A 16997-nucleotide genomic window follows, 5' to 3' on the forward strand; every position below is an offset into this window, starting at 1 on the left:
CTTTTTCTCCTAACACCAGACCCACACCGGTTTACTTCTGGGTAGCAATGACATCACAGTAATACAGCATGACCTGCCCCTACCTCAACGAGGAAAGCGGCAGGCTCAGTTACACACACGGATACAGTTTGTGTGCAAATGTTTAGACAGTCCTCGTCAAATTGTAGGCTTCAATGAATCTCTAAATGAACAGAAACTGACACAACCTCTACATGGTACAAAGTAAAAAAAAAAAAAAGTGAGCAAAAAAGAGGAATGCCTCACAAAAATAAAACAAAAATCTATGTCATGTAAGAAAGGAATCCTTATAAATACTGCATATATCAATGGCATGAGAGTATCAATATAATAATCACTTCTCATAAGAAATTAAGAACATAAGAACATGCCATGCTGGGTCAGACCAAGGGTCCATCAAGCCCAGCATCCTGTTTCCAACAGAGGCCAAACCAGGCCACAAGAACCTGGCAAGTACCCAAACACCAAGAAGATCCCATGCTACTGATGCAATTAATAGCAGTGGCTATTCCCTAACTAAACTTGATTAATAGCCGTTAATGGACATCTCCTCCAAGAATTTATCCAAACCTTTTTTGAACCCAGCTACACTAACTGCACTAACCACATCCTCTGGCAACAAATTCCAGAGCTTTATTGTGCGTTGAGTGAAAAATTATTTTCTCCGATAAGTCTTAAATGTGCTACTTGTTAACTTCATGGAATGCCCCCTAGTCTTTCTATTATCCAAAAGTGTAAATAACTGATTCACATCTACTCGTTCAAGACCTCTCATGATCATATCCCCCCTCAGCCGTCACTTCTCCAAGCTGAACAGCCCTAACCTCTTCAGCCTTTCCTCATAGGGGAGCTGTTCCATCCCCTTTATCATTTTGGTTTCCCTTCTCTGTATCTTCTCCATTGCAACTATATCTTTTTTGAGATGCGGTGACCAGAATTGTACACAGTATTCAAGGTGCGGTCTCACCATGGAGCGATACAGAGGCATTATGACATTTTCCGTTTTATTAATCATTCCCTTCCTAATAATTCTTAACATTCTGTTTGCTTTTTTGACTGCTGTAGCACACTGAGCCGACTATTTTAAAGTATTATCCACTATGATGCCTAGATCTTTTTCCTGGGTGGTAGCTCCTAATATGGAACCTAACATCGTGTAACTACAGCAAGGGTTATTTTTCCCTATGTGCAACACCTTGCACTTATCTACATTAAATTTCATCTGCCATTTGGATGCCCAATCTTCCAGTCTTGCAAGGTCCTCCTGTAATGTATCACAATCCACTTGTGATTTAACTACTCTGAATAATTATGTATCATCCACAAATTTGATAATCTCACTCTTCATATTTCTTTCCAGATCTTTCCAGATCATTTATATATATATTGAAAAGCTCCAGTCCAAGTACAGATCCCTGAGGCACTCCAATTTTTACCCTTTTCCACTGAGAAAATTGACCATTTAATCCTACTCTCTGTTTCCTGTCTTTTAACCGGTTTGTAATCCACGAAAGGACATCGCCTCCTATCCCATTACTTTTTAGTTTTCTTAGAAGCCTCTCATGAGGGACTTTGTCAAACGCCTTCTGAAAATCCAAATACATTACATCTACCGGTTCACCTTTATCCACAAGTTTATTAACCCCTTCAAAAAAATGAAGCAGATTTGTTAGGCAAGACTTCCCTTGGGTAAATCCATGTTGACTATGTTCCATTAAACCATGTCTTTCTATATGCTCTATGATTTTTATCTTGAGAATATTTCCAATATTTTTCCCGGCACTGAAGTCAGCCTCACTGGTCTATAGTTACCCGGATCACCCCTGGAGCCTTTTTTAAATATTGGAGTTACATCGGCCACCCTCCAGTCTTCAGGTATAATGGATGATTTTAATGATAGGTTACACATTTTAACCAATAGATCAGAAATTTCATTTTTTAATTCCCTCAGTACCCTAGGATGCATATCATCCAGTCCAGGTGATTTACTACTCTTTAGTTTGTCAATCTGGCCTACTACATCTTCCAGGTTCACAGTGATTTCGTTCAGTTCATCTGACTCATCACCCCTGAAAACCATCTCCTGAACTGGTATCTCCCCAACATCCTCATTAGTAAACACAGAAGCAAAGAATTCATTTAGACTTTCTGCAATGGCCTTATCTTCCCTAAGAGCCCCTTTAACCCCTCGGTCATCTAATGGTCCAACCGACTCCCTCACAGGTTTCTTGCCTCTATGGCCAACTTCATTTCAAATTCTCTGTTCGCCTGTCTTAATAATGTTTTACACTTAACTTGACAATGCTTACGCTTTATCCTATTTTCTTCAGATGGATCCTTCTTCCAATTTTTGAAGGATGTTTTTTAGCTAAAATAGCCTCTTTCACCTCACCTTTTGACCATGACTGTAATCGTTTTGCCTTCCTTCCACCTTTCTTAATGTGTGGAATACATATGGACTGTGCATCTAGGATTGTATTTTTATTTATTTATTACAAGATTTTATATACTGGTATTCGTTTTCACATCATATCGGTTTACACAGAACAGATTAACGAGGAAGAGAAATACATTTAACCGGTGAACTTCCAAAAGAGGAAAGGTCGAAAGTTAAGGAATGTAACAGCCAATATATACAACATGGTGCAACTTATGTACAAATTAGGTAGTCGTATTATTTACACTTTCATGGGAGTTAAGGGAAGGTCTGTTTAAAAAGCCAGGTTATTAGCTTTTTTTTAAATTTGTGAATGCAGTGTTCCTGGCGCAGATCAGGGGGCATGGAATTCCATATCGAGGGCCCTGCAATGGAAAAGGCACATTCTTTTGTGAATAAGAGATGAGTGAGGTTGGGAGCAGGAGCGCGAAGTGTTCCTTTATAGTTGGATCGGGTGGGTCTGTTGGAGGTGTGAAACTGTAGGGAATCATTGAGCCAGTGTATGTCTGGGTTGTGCAGAGATTTATGGATGACTGTGAGGGTTTTGTGGAGGATTCTAAAGGAGACTGGGAGCCAGTGGAGATTTTTGAGGATGGGGGTTATGTGATCTTTTTTGCGAGCATTAGTGAGGATTCTCGCAGCAGAGTTTTGGAGCATATGGAGGGGTTTGGTGGAAGTTTTGGGGAGGCCTAGTAGGAGGGCGTTGCAGTAGCCGAGTTTGGAAAATATAGTGGCTTGTAGGACTGTGTGAAAATCATTGAAGTGTAGTAGGGGTCTAAGTTTCTTGAGAGTGTTTAATTTGAAATAGCAATTTTTCATGATTGAGCTGATTAAGTTTTTTAGGTTTAGGTGATTGTCTATAGTGATTGCTAGATCACGTGCATGTTGCGATATTGGTGTTGTGGAAGGGCAAATTTTAAGGTCAGAGCTGGTTATGGTGTTGTGTTGGAATGAGATGATGAGGAGTTCTATTTTGGATGTGTTAAGTGCGAGGTTGAGTTTGGAGAGAAGATCATTGATTGCGGAGATGAGAGCATTCTCCCAGGACCTGAGTGGCATTTGGTAGAGGAGTCAGTGATGGGAATGGGTATTTGGACATCATCCGCGTAGATGAAGTGGGTGAGGTCAAGGTCTGAGAGGAGTTGGTAGAGGGGGAGCATGTAGATGTTAAAGAGTTTAGAGGACAGTGAGGAGCCTTGGGGAACTCCTCTGGAGAGGTTGATAGCTTTGGATTCGCTATTACCAATTTTAACTTTGTAGTTTCTGTTGTTAAGATATGATTTGAAACAACTGAGGGGTGTTCTTGAGATACCAATTTCTGAGAGACGGTTTAGAAGGATGTTGCGGTTGATGGTGTCAAAAGCAGAAGAAATATCAAAGTAGAGCGAGCAGAATGTATGCGTGGCCTTTATCTAATCCTTTTAGGAGTGTGTCTGTGAGGGAAATTAACAGTGTTTCTGTACTGTGGAATTTGCAGAACCCAAATTGTGATGGGGAGAGTGTGTTATGTTTTTCCAGAAAGTTTGACAGTTGTAGGTTAACAACGTTTTCAAGAATTTTGGCAAGGAAGGGCAGGTTTGAGATTGGCCGAAAATTGGCTAGGTCTGTTGGGTCCAGGTTGTTTGAGGAGGTCTGGTACATTTCCCGTGGAGAGGGAGCAATTGATTATATTGGCTAAGGTTTGTGCTATGGTATTGGAGATGGATAGTAACAGTTTTGTGGTGATAGTGTCCAATGGGTGTGTAGCAGGCTTCATTTTCTTTAATAGGAAATCTATCTTGGAAGTGGAGGTCGGTTCGAATGTGAGCAGGGAGTCGTGTAGGTTCTTGGGGGGGGGATTGGTTGGTGAGGTATCAGAGGGAAAATGTTGCATGAGTTTAGAGATCTTATCATCGAAGAATTGTGCAAGGTCTTCACATTTTGCTTTGGAGCCATTCTCAGGGGTGGTGAGTGTGGGGGATTTTGTAAGGTCAGCGACTTATGAGAAGAGGGCTTTGACATTGTATTGTAGGTTGTGGATCCTAAGGGCATAGAAATCACGTTTTGTTTTGAGGATGGTAGTACGGTAGGTGTGTAGTGAGGGCTTATATATGGCTCAGTGGGTGGGGGAGGGGCTTTACACCATTTCTTTTCATGGCTTCTTAGGTCGTGTTTGAGTTTTTTGAGCTCAAGTGAGTACCATGGTTTTTTTGTAGTTGTAGGGTTGAGGACTTTGGTTAATGGGCATATGGTGTCAGCGATATTACTGGTGAGCCTATTCCAGGAATTGAGAGAGGATTCGGTAGTGTGAGATCAAGTTGGTCTAAGGAATTTGTAAGGGAGAAGATTAGTTCATTTGATTGCATGATTTTCTGTATTGGAATGTGTTTTTGCTTAAGAGGGGAGGTGTGGGCACTTTATTTATTGATAGGATGGTTTCAGTAATTGAGTGGTCGGACCAGGGGACAGGGGTGTAGTGGGGGGTGTCGGTGGAGCAGATATGGGAGATTATGAAAATAAGATCTAAGGAGTGTCCTGCTCTGTGCGTGGGTGCAGTGATGATTTGCTCGAATCCCATTGCATTGAGGGATGATAGGACGGCGTGGCATGAGGGTGAGAGGGGAATGGAATCTACATGTAGGTTAAAATCACCGAGAATGATCACAGGACTGTCAAGCTCTAAGATCTCGGTGATAAATTCAATGAGGGGGGAAGGGTTATTTTCAAGGTAGGAGGGGGGACATAGACAAGACATATTTGCAGATGAGGGGATTTGAAGAGTCCGATTTCAAGTTTGGGTGCGGAGTTGATGAGGTGAGAGGTTAATTTTAGTTGTTTCTTGGTTGCGAGAAGGAGGCCACCTCCTCATTTTTTAGGCCTGGGGATGGAGAAGATGTCATAAGTATGTGTGGGGAGCTGGTTTAGGAGTACAGTATCTGATTCCTTGAGCCATGTTTCCGTTATGGCGCAGATGTCAGGATTGGTGTTGCATAGGATATTGTTAAGTATGGGCATCTTTTTGCCAAGGGATTGGGAATTGAAGAGAAGGAGGGGAGAGGGCAGTGAGGCCCAGGAATTGTGTCAGGGGGGATAGCATGATGGACAGCAGGGATCTTGGATAGTGGGGAGGGGGAAGTGTGATGGGTTTCGGGGGTATCGGGGTTTGTCGTGTCAGGATGGGAAATAGTTCGGGTTAGCATATTGCCTGCAAGAGGTGTTAGGTGGGAGTACGGGGTGAGGTGGTGTGAGGTGGCAGTGATGTATGGGGAGATAGGTGTGGAGGGGGGGGGTGCCAGGGGACAGCAGAGTGTGATGTAGGGAGGAGAGGGGTGAGGAGGTAAGGCTAGGGGTAAGGTATGGTAGAGTACTATTGATTAAGTGGGTGAGGAAAAATAAGGAGGGAAAGGGAGGGGGACTAGAGAGGTTGAGCGGAGTTGGTACGGCGACAGGGTTGGCGATAAGGGGTGTGACAAGGGGCAGGCTCCTTTGGCGTGCGACACTTGCAGCTTAGATTTAAAAGCCTGCAGGCAAGTTGCTTACGTCGTCGGCTGGGATGCGGTCCTTCCGAGGGGAAGGAGGTGGGTCTCAGTGGTGGGCTGCGGCCAGGGTCAGTTGGTCCGAGGTCCGGGAGGCCCTTTACCCCGACGGGTGTGCGATGGATGCGCAGGACTTGAGGTGCAGCTGAGGGAAGAGAGACAGGATGGTGCCTCTTGAACACTTTTAACCTTTGCAGCTGCACCTTTCAGTTTTTTTCTAACTATTTTCCTCATTTTATCAAAGTTTCCCTTTTGAAAGTTTAGTGTTAGAGCTGCAGATTTACTTATTGTCCTCCTTCCAGTTATTAATTTAAATTTGATCATGTTATGATCACTGTTCCCAAGTGGCCCCACCCCCGCTACCTCCTGCATTCCACTAAGAATTAAATCTAAAATAGCTCCCTCTCTTGTTGGTTCCTGAACCAATTGCTCCATGAAGCAGTCATTTATTACATCCAGGAACTTTATGTCTCTAGCAAGTCCTGATGTTACATTTACCCAGTCATTATTGGGGTAATTGAAATCTCGTAATGTACATATAGTGCAGGAGGAAGTGTAATCCTGACAAAGCTGATTCAAACAGTCTTATAAAACAGGATGTCTTTTTATTTTTTCAATATGGCAACTCCACAAGGTTATACGAGCACCGGCTTAATGGCGTCCCCCGACACGGTCCCGTGTTTCGCTGCGGGCTGCATCGGGGGGGATCGCCACCGCTGGAATTCACACAAAGGCTAGAACATAAACAAATTAATAGAAAGTCAGAATAATAAAAGGGACTTACAACCGACCATAATAAGTTCCACACAAGCATAACATACCTGACAGCAGCATTTTGACAGTGACAGGGAGCGCAACGCCCTTCAAATTTGACAGGTATTTAAAGGAGACAGAGGCGCCAAAAACTACAGGGGGAACCACGTGAGTAAAAAAATTGAATCCATTGGTTCCCCGTTCCTGTAGTGCACCAAAACAGTAAATCAGCCTAACCTGCTAGGTAAATAGAAACCATTCGATTTCCCGATTTAAACCTTTAGGGGACACTGTGTCTAACGTGAAGATCCAACGTTGTTCAATCCTGCCCAAAATCTCAGCATAATTGCCTCCCCGCAAAGGACGTGAAACAACTTCAATGACACAAAAAAAGAGATCAGAGAGGGAATGTGACTGTGATATCCAATGGTCAACCAGGGGTTCCTTCTCTCGCTGCAGACGGATATTGGAGCAATGCTCTATAATCCGAGTCTTTACCATCCGAGATGTTTTCCCGACATACATTAAAGAGCAAGGACAAGTGATAGTGTAAATTACTCCAGACGTAGTACAATCAGAATGAGACCGTAACTGAAACATTTTACCCGTGGTGGGATGCGTAAAACAGGTCATAGCATTTGTATGAGCACAAACCGTACATCTGCCACAGGGCTGATGGCCAACATCACTGACAGGGTCGCGCAGCACTGGAAGATCAGAATGAATCAATTTGTCTCGCAGATTTCTACCCTGACGAAAGGTGAACCGAAGGGGATCAGAGAACAGTGTATTTAAAGACAAGGCCTCCCAGTGTCGCCGGATCATGCCAGCGATGGGCCGGCTCAGGGTGGAGAATGGTAATATAAAGTTTGTCACAGGAGGTTCAGAAGAACCGGAAGACATAAATAATAGCTCCCGATTAGTATATAGGGCGCGTTTCATTGCTTTTTTAACTACTGACTTTGGATACCCTCTTGACAGGAAGCGAGATGACATCTCATGAGCTTTAACCAAAAATTCACCAGTAGTGGTGCACAATCTGCGAAGCCTAAAAAACTGGCCAGTGGGGATGTTCTTACGCAGTGCACTCGGATGACAACTTTGAAAGGATAACAAGGTGTTACGGTCTGTCTCTTTTCGATAGATGGTGGTAGAAAACTGACCATCATCTACAGAAACGAGTACATCTAAAAAAGGTATTTGAAAATGATGAAAAATAAAGTTAAACTGAAGACTCGGGTCACTAGCATTGAGGTGGTCAATAAACATAAACAGTTGCACCTCAGTGCCTAGCCACAATAAGAAGATATCGTCAATATAACGAAGCCATAGGTTTAAATCGGGAAATCGAATGGTTTCTATTTACCTAGCAGGTTAGGCTGATTTACTGTTTTGGTGCACTACAGGAACGGGGAACCAATGGATTCAATTTTTTTACTCACGTGGTTCCCCCTGTAGTTTTTGGCGCCTCTGTCTCCTTTAAATACCTGTCAAATTTGAAGGGCGTTGCGCTCCCTGTCACTGTCAAAACGCTGCTGTCAGGTATGTTATGCTTGTGTGGAACTTATTATGGTCGGTTGTAAGTCCCTTTTATTATTCTGACTTTCTATTAATTTGTTTATGTTCTAGCCTTTGTGTGAATTCCAGCGGTGGCGATCCCCCCCGATGCAGCCCGCGGCGAAACACGGGACCGTGTCGGGGGACGCCATTAAGCCGGTGCTCGTATAACCTTGTGGAGTTGCCATATTGAATAAATAAAAAGACATCCTGTTTTATAAGACCGTTTGAATCAGCTTTGTCAGGATTACACTTCCTCCTGCACTATATGTACATTACGATATTGCTTGAAGTGCAGTATTTGCTCATTATTTGTTTTGTGGTAATTGAAATCTCCCATTATTATTGCACTGCCAAATTGGTTTGCTTCCCTGATTTCTCTTAGCATTTCATCATCTGTCTGACCATTTTGTCCAGGTGGACGGTAGTATACTCCTATCACTATACTCTTACCCAACACACATGGGATTTCTACCCATATAGATTCTACTGAGCATTTAGTCTCTTGTATGATCTTCATCCTGTTGGACTCTATACCCTCCCAGACATAAAGATCAAGTGTGGTAATAATACCTGGATTAGAATCTTCAGCCTCTTGCCTTGCAATGGACTTCAAGCTGACTCATAAAAAGTACAAGGATATAATCATTTACCACCTTAACAGTTTCTATTTGAAAGCAAGTCACCAATATAAAGACCAAAACTCGCTACTTATCTTAAAGATCGCCTTTCCACTGTCTCAACATATTAAATGTAAGGCATCTGACTCAGTGTTTCACCACACAAGAAATGACGGCCCCCCCAACACCCCGAGGTTTAGACAGGCTGTCGGTCTGCGTCAGGGGTTAACGGTGAAAATAAGCATGAAAATATCACTACCAAAGCTTAATGATCACAAACATACTACAATGCCACTGCCATTTACTCAGGTCTTAAAAGAATGCCTTCCTGAGAACGTGTTTTAAAATAGGAGACATCTCGTCTGCCTTTAAAACCCTGGAAAAACTCCTGCTTCCCATTAACGCACCCAATCACAACTTGGGTAGTGACGTTTTCCTGTTTGTTTTCACAATTATCTGCTGAGGCAGACCGAGCGCCTGTTGAAACATCGCGGTGTTGGGGGCCCGTCATGTGGTGAAACACTGAGGCAGATGTTTTACACTTAATATGCTGAGACAGTGGAGAGTCCATCTTTAAGATATGCAGCAATTTTTGTTGATTTATATAAGTGATTTGCATGCAAATAAAAACTATTAAGGTGGTAAATGATTATACTCTTGTGCCTTTTATGAGTCAGCTTGAAGCCCATAGCAAGGCAAGAGGCTCTAGATTCTAATTTAGCCATGATTATTATATTGATACCACTCTTGATATTGATATCTTCAGTATTTATTTTAATTTAAGGGTTCCTTTCATGTATGACAAGGTAAAACACAACATCTTTCTGCAAATTTTATTGTAAAATTACTATTTATTTGCTGATTTTAAAAGATTTAAAATAAAATGATGACTATGTTATGTGCAAAGGTTTGGACACCCTTTCAGTCAGTAGTTTGCAACACCTTATTTGGCAGAAATAACACCTTCCAGACATTTCCTGTAGCTAGTGTTATTGTTTGTAAGGTTTTGGGTGGACCCTTGGACACTGTGGCAGGTGACCACGCCCACGGGGGGAAGTCCCGTGAGGGGCTACAGGTCAGGCTCAGCTTTAGGACTCACAACACAGAGTTATATCTTTTATTAAACAGAGTTGAGAAGCCACCAGAGGTGGCAGTAGTGAGTAGAGATGAAGCCCGGCTGGGCTTGAAGTCCCTCAGGACACTGGAACAGCGATCCCTCAATAGCTGTGTTGTAGTGGAGAGAAACTGAGATAGTGAGTACTGTGGAACATACACAGGGTTCTGGTATAGAGCCTCGTTGGTTGATTACTCACACAGCGGTTTCTCCCGGAAGGTAACACAGAAGCTGGAATAGAGGCAGGCCCTCGAGGAGCGAGTACCTGGTTCCAGGGAACAGCTCTGAGAGAATATCAGGGGCGATTTGAGGGAAAATAGTGGCCCAGGGGAGTTTTCTCCATACTGGCCCATGGGTACCCAATTACATATACAATATAATTTATATCTATATCTACACACCCCTATATTTCGGCATGGTCCTCCCGTATCAACACAGTACTATTTGCCAAAACTCAAAGAATAACAACCCCACCTCTGAAAAAGAATACCACAAATGTTACACCAGAATCTAAAATATCAATACACCTCCTATCAGGAAAACAGAACAAGCCAAGCTACTACAGATCCCTACAGAGAAACCACATGCTAAAAGAATGCTTCATCTCAGTCTTTGCATGCAGAACACAAACTCTCACCAAATACAAAATAAAGCCACATAAAGTATAAATAGAAATGTGCAGACAAAAACTAAACTGTAAAACGTATCATGCCAGACTCTATACAGTGCAACAATGGAAAAACAAAAATGTCACCATTCCTCATGAAACAATCAATAAAATCAAGATATAAATCATGAATCATAATTTTTTTTTTATATTTTGTTTAATCATTACAAACAATGCTGACAGCAATATCCGCTTGTCTAAACAAAAGGTACAGGAATTTACAAAATATGAAAACAATTTTTATATGTTAGGAAATACCCTGTTATAAAGAAAAAAGAGACTGGTTGGTTACTTTCTGAGCAATATCATAGAAATAACAAAAACAGTAATAATGGTGCATTACACTAACATACCTTAAACTAGGATTTAGTGACAGGTAATCTTGCATCAAGAAAACTTCTCAACTCACTTGGTTCTAAAAACACAAACCTTTCCTGTTGGTATTTCACCACACATTTACATGGGTAGTATATAGTACACAGGGCTCCTAATGCCTTTACTTCCTGAACCATTTGAAGAAATTTTTTTCTACGAACTTGGGTTGTCCTAGTGATATCAGGGAAGGTCCAGATCTTTTGACCAAGAAATAACATTTCTCTATTTTTTAAACACAACTTAAGTATCTTGTCTCTATCTGTGCTCTTCAAAAACTTGACACACAAGGTGCCTCTAAATTCAACTTGCTCGGACATAGACTGTTCCAAAAAAGTTGTTAAATTATTTAATGGTATCTGTTGTATATTCTGTGGACTATTCTCATTTCTTTTTCTTCCCATTGCTATAAAATATATTTTCTCAAGCTTTGGTATCTCTCCCTCTGTTAATTTCAAATTTTACTTCATAAAATTCTTAAATTGCTCAAAGGGAGATATTAATTTTACGTTAGGGAAGTTTAATAGTCTTATGTTATTATATCTTATTTGGTTTTCAATCATTTCTATTTTTCTGTTATTTAACATATCACCTTGGATCAGGCCTGTCTGAATTTTTTCAACTTGAATAAGCCTGTTTTCTAAGTTAACCAATTTCTCTTCATGTTTAACAACTGCTGATTCAATTTTTGAAATCTGATTTTGCGTACCTATAATAGTTGCATTTAAATTTAGAATAATGGTCTTCAGATCTGTTAGGGTAGTCCAAATAGTTTCTAAAGTAACAGGCTGTGTCTGAGACACACTGGAGTTGTCCAAAATATTCACCAATCCTTGAGGACAGATTTTACTTCTCACATCGGAGGCCTCTGCCCCCCCTCCACTCCCCTCAGGTGTTGATGTCGAGGGTGCACCATTTATTTTAGTGTTCCCCAGACTTAAATGTCTACTCACTCCTTCCTTCATAATTCCTCCAATAGGGCTGACTTCCTTTGACCCAGTGGGTTGGTTGTCCTCAACCAAATTTGGTGGTGGTGAGAGACTGGGGGGTAGAGGAGTCTTAGGTTCCCCGGGGCTTAACGAGATGTTAAATTCCAGTAGTGTTTGTGTTTGCTCTCCACCTACACCAACGCCTGGATACGCACCCGGAGTCTCTGCACCAAACTGCGTAAAAAAATCTCCAATAGTAGACTGAGTAGGAACACTGGCTATTGGGGTTGGAGGTTCCCCTCTAACTCTTCCTTTTCTCTTAGTGTGCGGCATCGTATGTAAAGGAAAAAAATGAAACAAAATATTGGAGTCTTCACGCAGGTAAAGCACTCACCAATCCAGACTCAATAGCAGCTGCTTGGAAAAGAGTTTCCTTCCACCTGTCCGCCGAATCCGGACGAAGCTGGACAAAGCCGCGCGCGCCAGCGGCGGTGGAGCACCGGAGTGATGCTGATTTTATGTGCGTCTGTTCCTCCCCTCAGCGTCGCAAGAGGCCAGGAGCGGGGCGAATCAGGTGGAGTCTCTGGTTCCTGTCCAGGCAAGTCTCTAGTCCCCAGCAACTGCGGCTGAACACCGCAGTGACGCCGATTTTATGTGCGTCTGTTCCTCCCCTCAGCGTCGCAAGAGGCCAGGAGCGGGGCGAATCAGGTGGAGTCTCTGGTTCCTGTCCAGGCAAGTCTCTAGTCCCCAGCAACTGCGGCTGAACACCGCAGTGACGCCGATTTTATGTGCGTCTATTCCTCCCTTCAGCGTCGCAAGAGGCCAGGAGCGGGGCGAATCAGGTGGAGTCTCTGGTTCCTGTCCAGGCAAGTCTCTAGTCCCCAGCAACTGCCATGAATCATAATTATAAAGTTATACTAATAAAATAATTTCAAAACAGCTGATGAATAGAATATCCAATAATTAAAGAGTCAAGCAAATTTTGAAACCTTTACCAAACACCAATAAAATATTTCAAACAGCAGACACGTCACATACTATCCAATAATTAAAATGGTAGTCAATCAAGAAAAATGAACTTAAAAAGCCACCTTTACTTACCCTCTCCAGCAGTTCTCCTACTCATTTCCCTTGCAGGCCACACCAGAAGCAGCAGTAGCTGCTGAAGCTGTCCTCACGGTCCTCTTCCTTAGGGACCACAACCAATCTCTTCTCTCTTTCTCTCTCTCTCTCACACACACACACACACACCAGTCATACCCTCAAGAGCAGTTTCTGTCTCTCACACACAAATCATCTCCCCAACCAGTCTCTCTCTCTCTCTCTCGTAGCTGCGCGTATCTTATAAAATCCGGGGTCGGTGCGCGCAAGGCTGCGCAAAATCGCTCTGAAATTGGCTTGAAGCAGGCATAACTTGCGCGCGCCGCCCCGGCATCCCCCGGCACAGGCCGCAGTGCTGGGGGACTCAGGACCGCCCTCCCGGCCCGCCCCCGAACCGTTGCCATGCCCTTGAACCCGCCCCGGACCGCCCCCTGCCCCCAGACACACCCCCTCCCGCCCCTTTTAGGAAGCCCCGGGACTTACACGCGTCCCGGGGCTTTGTGCGCGCTGGCGGCCTATGCAAAATAGGTGCACCGGCGCGCGAGTGACCTGCGCGCGTAAATCTGGAGGATTTACGCGCGCAGGGGTTTTAAAATCTACCCCATACACATGTTACCTCTCTGGCCAGTCTCTCTTAATCACACAATGCTCTCGCTCTCTCTTACTTACACAAAGGCTTTCAATCACACACATGCTCTCTCTATTTCACTTACACACAACCTCTCAATCACACACATGTTCTATCTCACTTACAAACAGGCTCAATCACACACATGCCCTCTCTCACAGCCACAAGCCAGCCAAAAACATGCTCTATCTCTCTTGCACACATACATTGACACACAGAAGCACCCTCCCTGTCTCACCTACACATCACACTCTCACAGAAGCACCTTGCTTTCAGACTTGCAGCATTTTTCACTTTTACTAAAAGTGAAAGTGATGATCCCAACCATTAAATAAGAAAACCACATTCCTATCAGAAGGCGAAATGACACCCTTCCTTCAGGTTCTGTCCTCCCAAGGGACAGCCACCCACACCATACAGCTTCTCTTGTTTTACGCTTCCAGGCAATAAAGCAAGTGTCTTTCTTCAAACTATCAGTCGTATGATTATTCATGTGGGAGATATGGAACCGAAAGACATCCTTAGTCAACTTCCCTTTTAAATGGGAAGCTTCCAGTCTTAGTCATTTAAAAATATACATTTTCTAAAGGCTTAAAAAAAAATAGCAAAACCGTTTCAGATTGGAACTATTCTAGTCTTCATGCTTAAATTATGCTTAAAAAAAAACCCAAACAAGCCCCACCTGGCATCAGTATCTTAAATTTGTGATTTTGCTGAGATGAACATTTTAAATAGTTTAATTTTTTTTTTGCTTTAGTATTTGTCTCTACCCACTTTGGTAATTTTATTTTCCAGAAGAGGGATGCTTAACATTCAGTAATATAATCTTTCATCCAACTTTTCAAAAGATGTGCTACCAGCACAAAAGTTGAGGTATATGTATTATCACATTTCATTTTTTTTTAAACTGGCAGATTCCTTTCTCACATACATAAAACACACACAGAAGCACCATTCCTTTCTCACATTTATACACACACACATACACACACACAGAAGCACCATTCCTTTCTCACATTCACACATACACACACATATACACACACACACACAGAAGCACCATTCCTTTCTCACATACACACAGAAACACCATGCCGATCTAAAGCCCCCGCTGAACAGCTGGTCTCCGGAGGCGGTTAGCAGCACCGGGGTTCACTTCTTCAGCCCCCGCCGGCCTCGATTTTAATTTCTTTGGCCTTCTTGGTCTCCGGCGGTGACCGAAGAAATTAAAATCGAGGCGAGCGAGGGCCGAAGAAGTGAACACCGGTGCTGCTAACCGCTGCCAGAGACCAGCTGTTCAGCGGGGGCCTCGATTTTAATTTCTTCGGTCCCTGCCAGCCTCGATTTTAATTTCTTCGGCCCCCCGGCTTGGTCTCCAGCGGGGGCCGAAGAAATTAAAATCGAGGCCGGCGGAGGCCGAAGAAAAGAAGATAGGTGCTGCCCAGCCATCCCCCGCTTGAGGCTGACTGGGAGGCACCCATCTTCTTTTCTTCGGCCTCCGCCGCCGGCCTCGATTTTAATTTATTCGGCCCCCTGTTGGCTTGATCTCCCGCGGGGGCTGGCTAATCTTCTTTTCTTCGGCCTCCGCCGGCCTTGATTTTAATTTCTTCGGCCCCCGCCGGAGACCAAGCCGGGGGGCCGAAGAAATTAAAATCTAGGCTGGCAGGGACCGAAGAAATTAAAATCGAGGCCCCCGCTGAATAGCTGGTCTCCGGCGGCGGTTAGCCAGCTAAACCTTTCAGCAAATCATTTGCAGTGATCTGTGGATTTTGTACTGCAGATGTGACCAATTTTCAGGCAGGTCTATCAGAGATATTTTTTTTTTTGGTCTTCCAGAACTTGCCTTAACGTCAACAGGTTCAGGTAACTTCCATTTCTTAACAATGTTTCTGACAGTTAAAATTGCTAGCCAGAAGTGTTTAGAGATATTTTCCTACCTTTCTCTTGCTTTGTTAGTATGAATTATCTTCATTTTCAAATGCTCAGACAGCTGCTGCTTAGAGAAGCCCATGTTTATTGAAAGTAGTCCAAAACAATGATCACAATCTGAGACATTAGAAAAATCCAGAAAATTTGTTCAACTGTGGAATTGTCTTCAACCGACTAATTGAAGGCCTAACAAGTCAATCAACTTTTTAGGTCTTTAATCCTTTGCCAGAGAGTTTGCTGTTTCCCCTAGGTCCATAAAAGTATTTTTTAGTCAGGGCTGGTCTCCATCCTAGCCCTTCTCTCTGCAGATCCCAGGGAAGGAGTTTGTGCTGTGGAGGTAAAGGAAATCCTTCTTGGCCTAGGTGATGGAGTGGGTATCAAGTGTGTGTATTTCTCTGGTATTGTATCTTCCTCAGGGACAGACAGGCTGGGCATTTACTGGGTGTTTAAATAAAATTTACTGATTATTTCCAAAACGTCAATTAATGTCCCACATATTTCCCACAAATGAACCTACATTTGAACTATTTACTTTGTGCCCTTGGGATAGCTAATCAGTCAGCTCAATGGAGACACTAAAAAGGAATGGAAAAACTCACTAAGCTGTTACTAGTTCTGATGGTTAGGCACCTAGAGCCATCTAGTTGCTAACGAAAGGGTCAGCCACAGGTCTTAACAACTTAAAAAGAAAGTAGTAATGACTCAACTGGAAGGGTGTCCAAACGTTTGTAGATGCCAGATTCACTGTGTCTTTATTTTCAGTCCGTTAAAGTCAGTAAATAAATAGTAATTTTGCATTAAACATTTAGGGGTAGATTTTATAAATTTGTGCACACGCATACTTTTGTTCGTGCACCAGGCGCAAACAAGAGTACGCGGGATTTCTATAGATAAGCGCGTAGCCATTAAAATCCGGGGTCGGCGCACGCAAGGCTGCCCAAAATCGGCAGCCCGCATGCGCCGAGCCGCACAGCCTGCCTCCGTTCCCTCTGAGGCCGCACCGAAATCGGAGCGGCCTCGGAGGGAACTTTCCTTCAGCCTCCCCGCACCTTCCCCTCCCTTCCCCTACCTAACCCACCCCCTGCCCTATCTAAACCCCCACCCTACCTTTGTTGCGTGCGTTGGACCGGCCGCCGGCGCGTCATGGTCCGGTCCAGGGGCTGGTCCGGAGGCCTTGACCACGCCCCGGAATGCCCCCGATGACGAGCTGGCCGTGACACGCCCCTCCCAATATGCCCCCAACATGCCCCCCAGGAAAGCCCCGGGACTTACGCGTGTCCTGGGGCTTGCGCATGCCACCGAGCCTACTCAACATAGGCTCGGCTCGCGCAGGGGGAGTTTGGGCCAGGTTTTCGGG

Source organism: Rhinatrema bivittatum, chromosome 1, assembly GCF_901001135.1.
Source record: "Rhinatrema bivittatum chromosome 1, aRhiBiv1.1, whole genome shotgun sequence".
NCBI lineage: Eukaryota > Metazoa > Chordata > Amphibia > Gymnophiona > Rhinatrematidae > Rhinatrema > Rhinatrema bivittatum.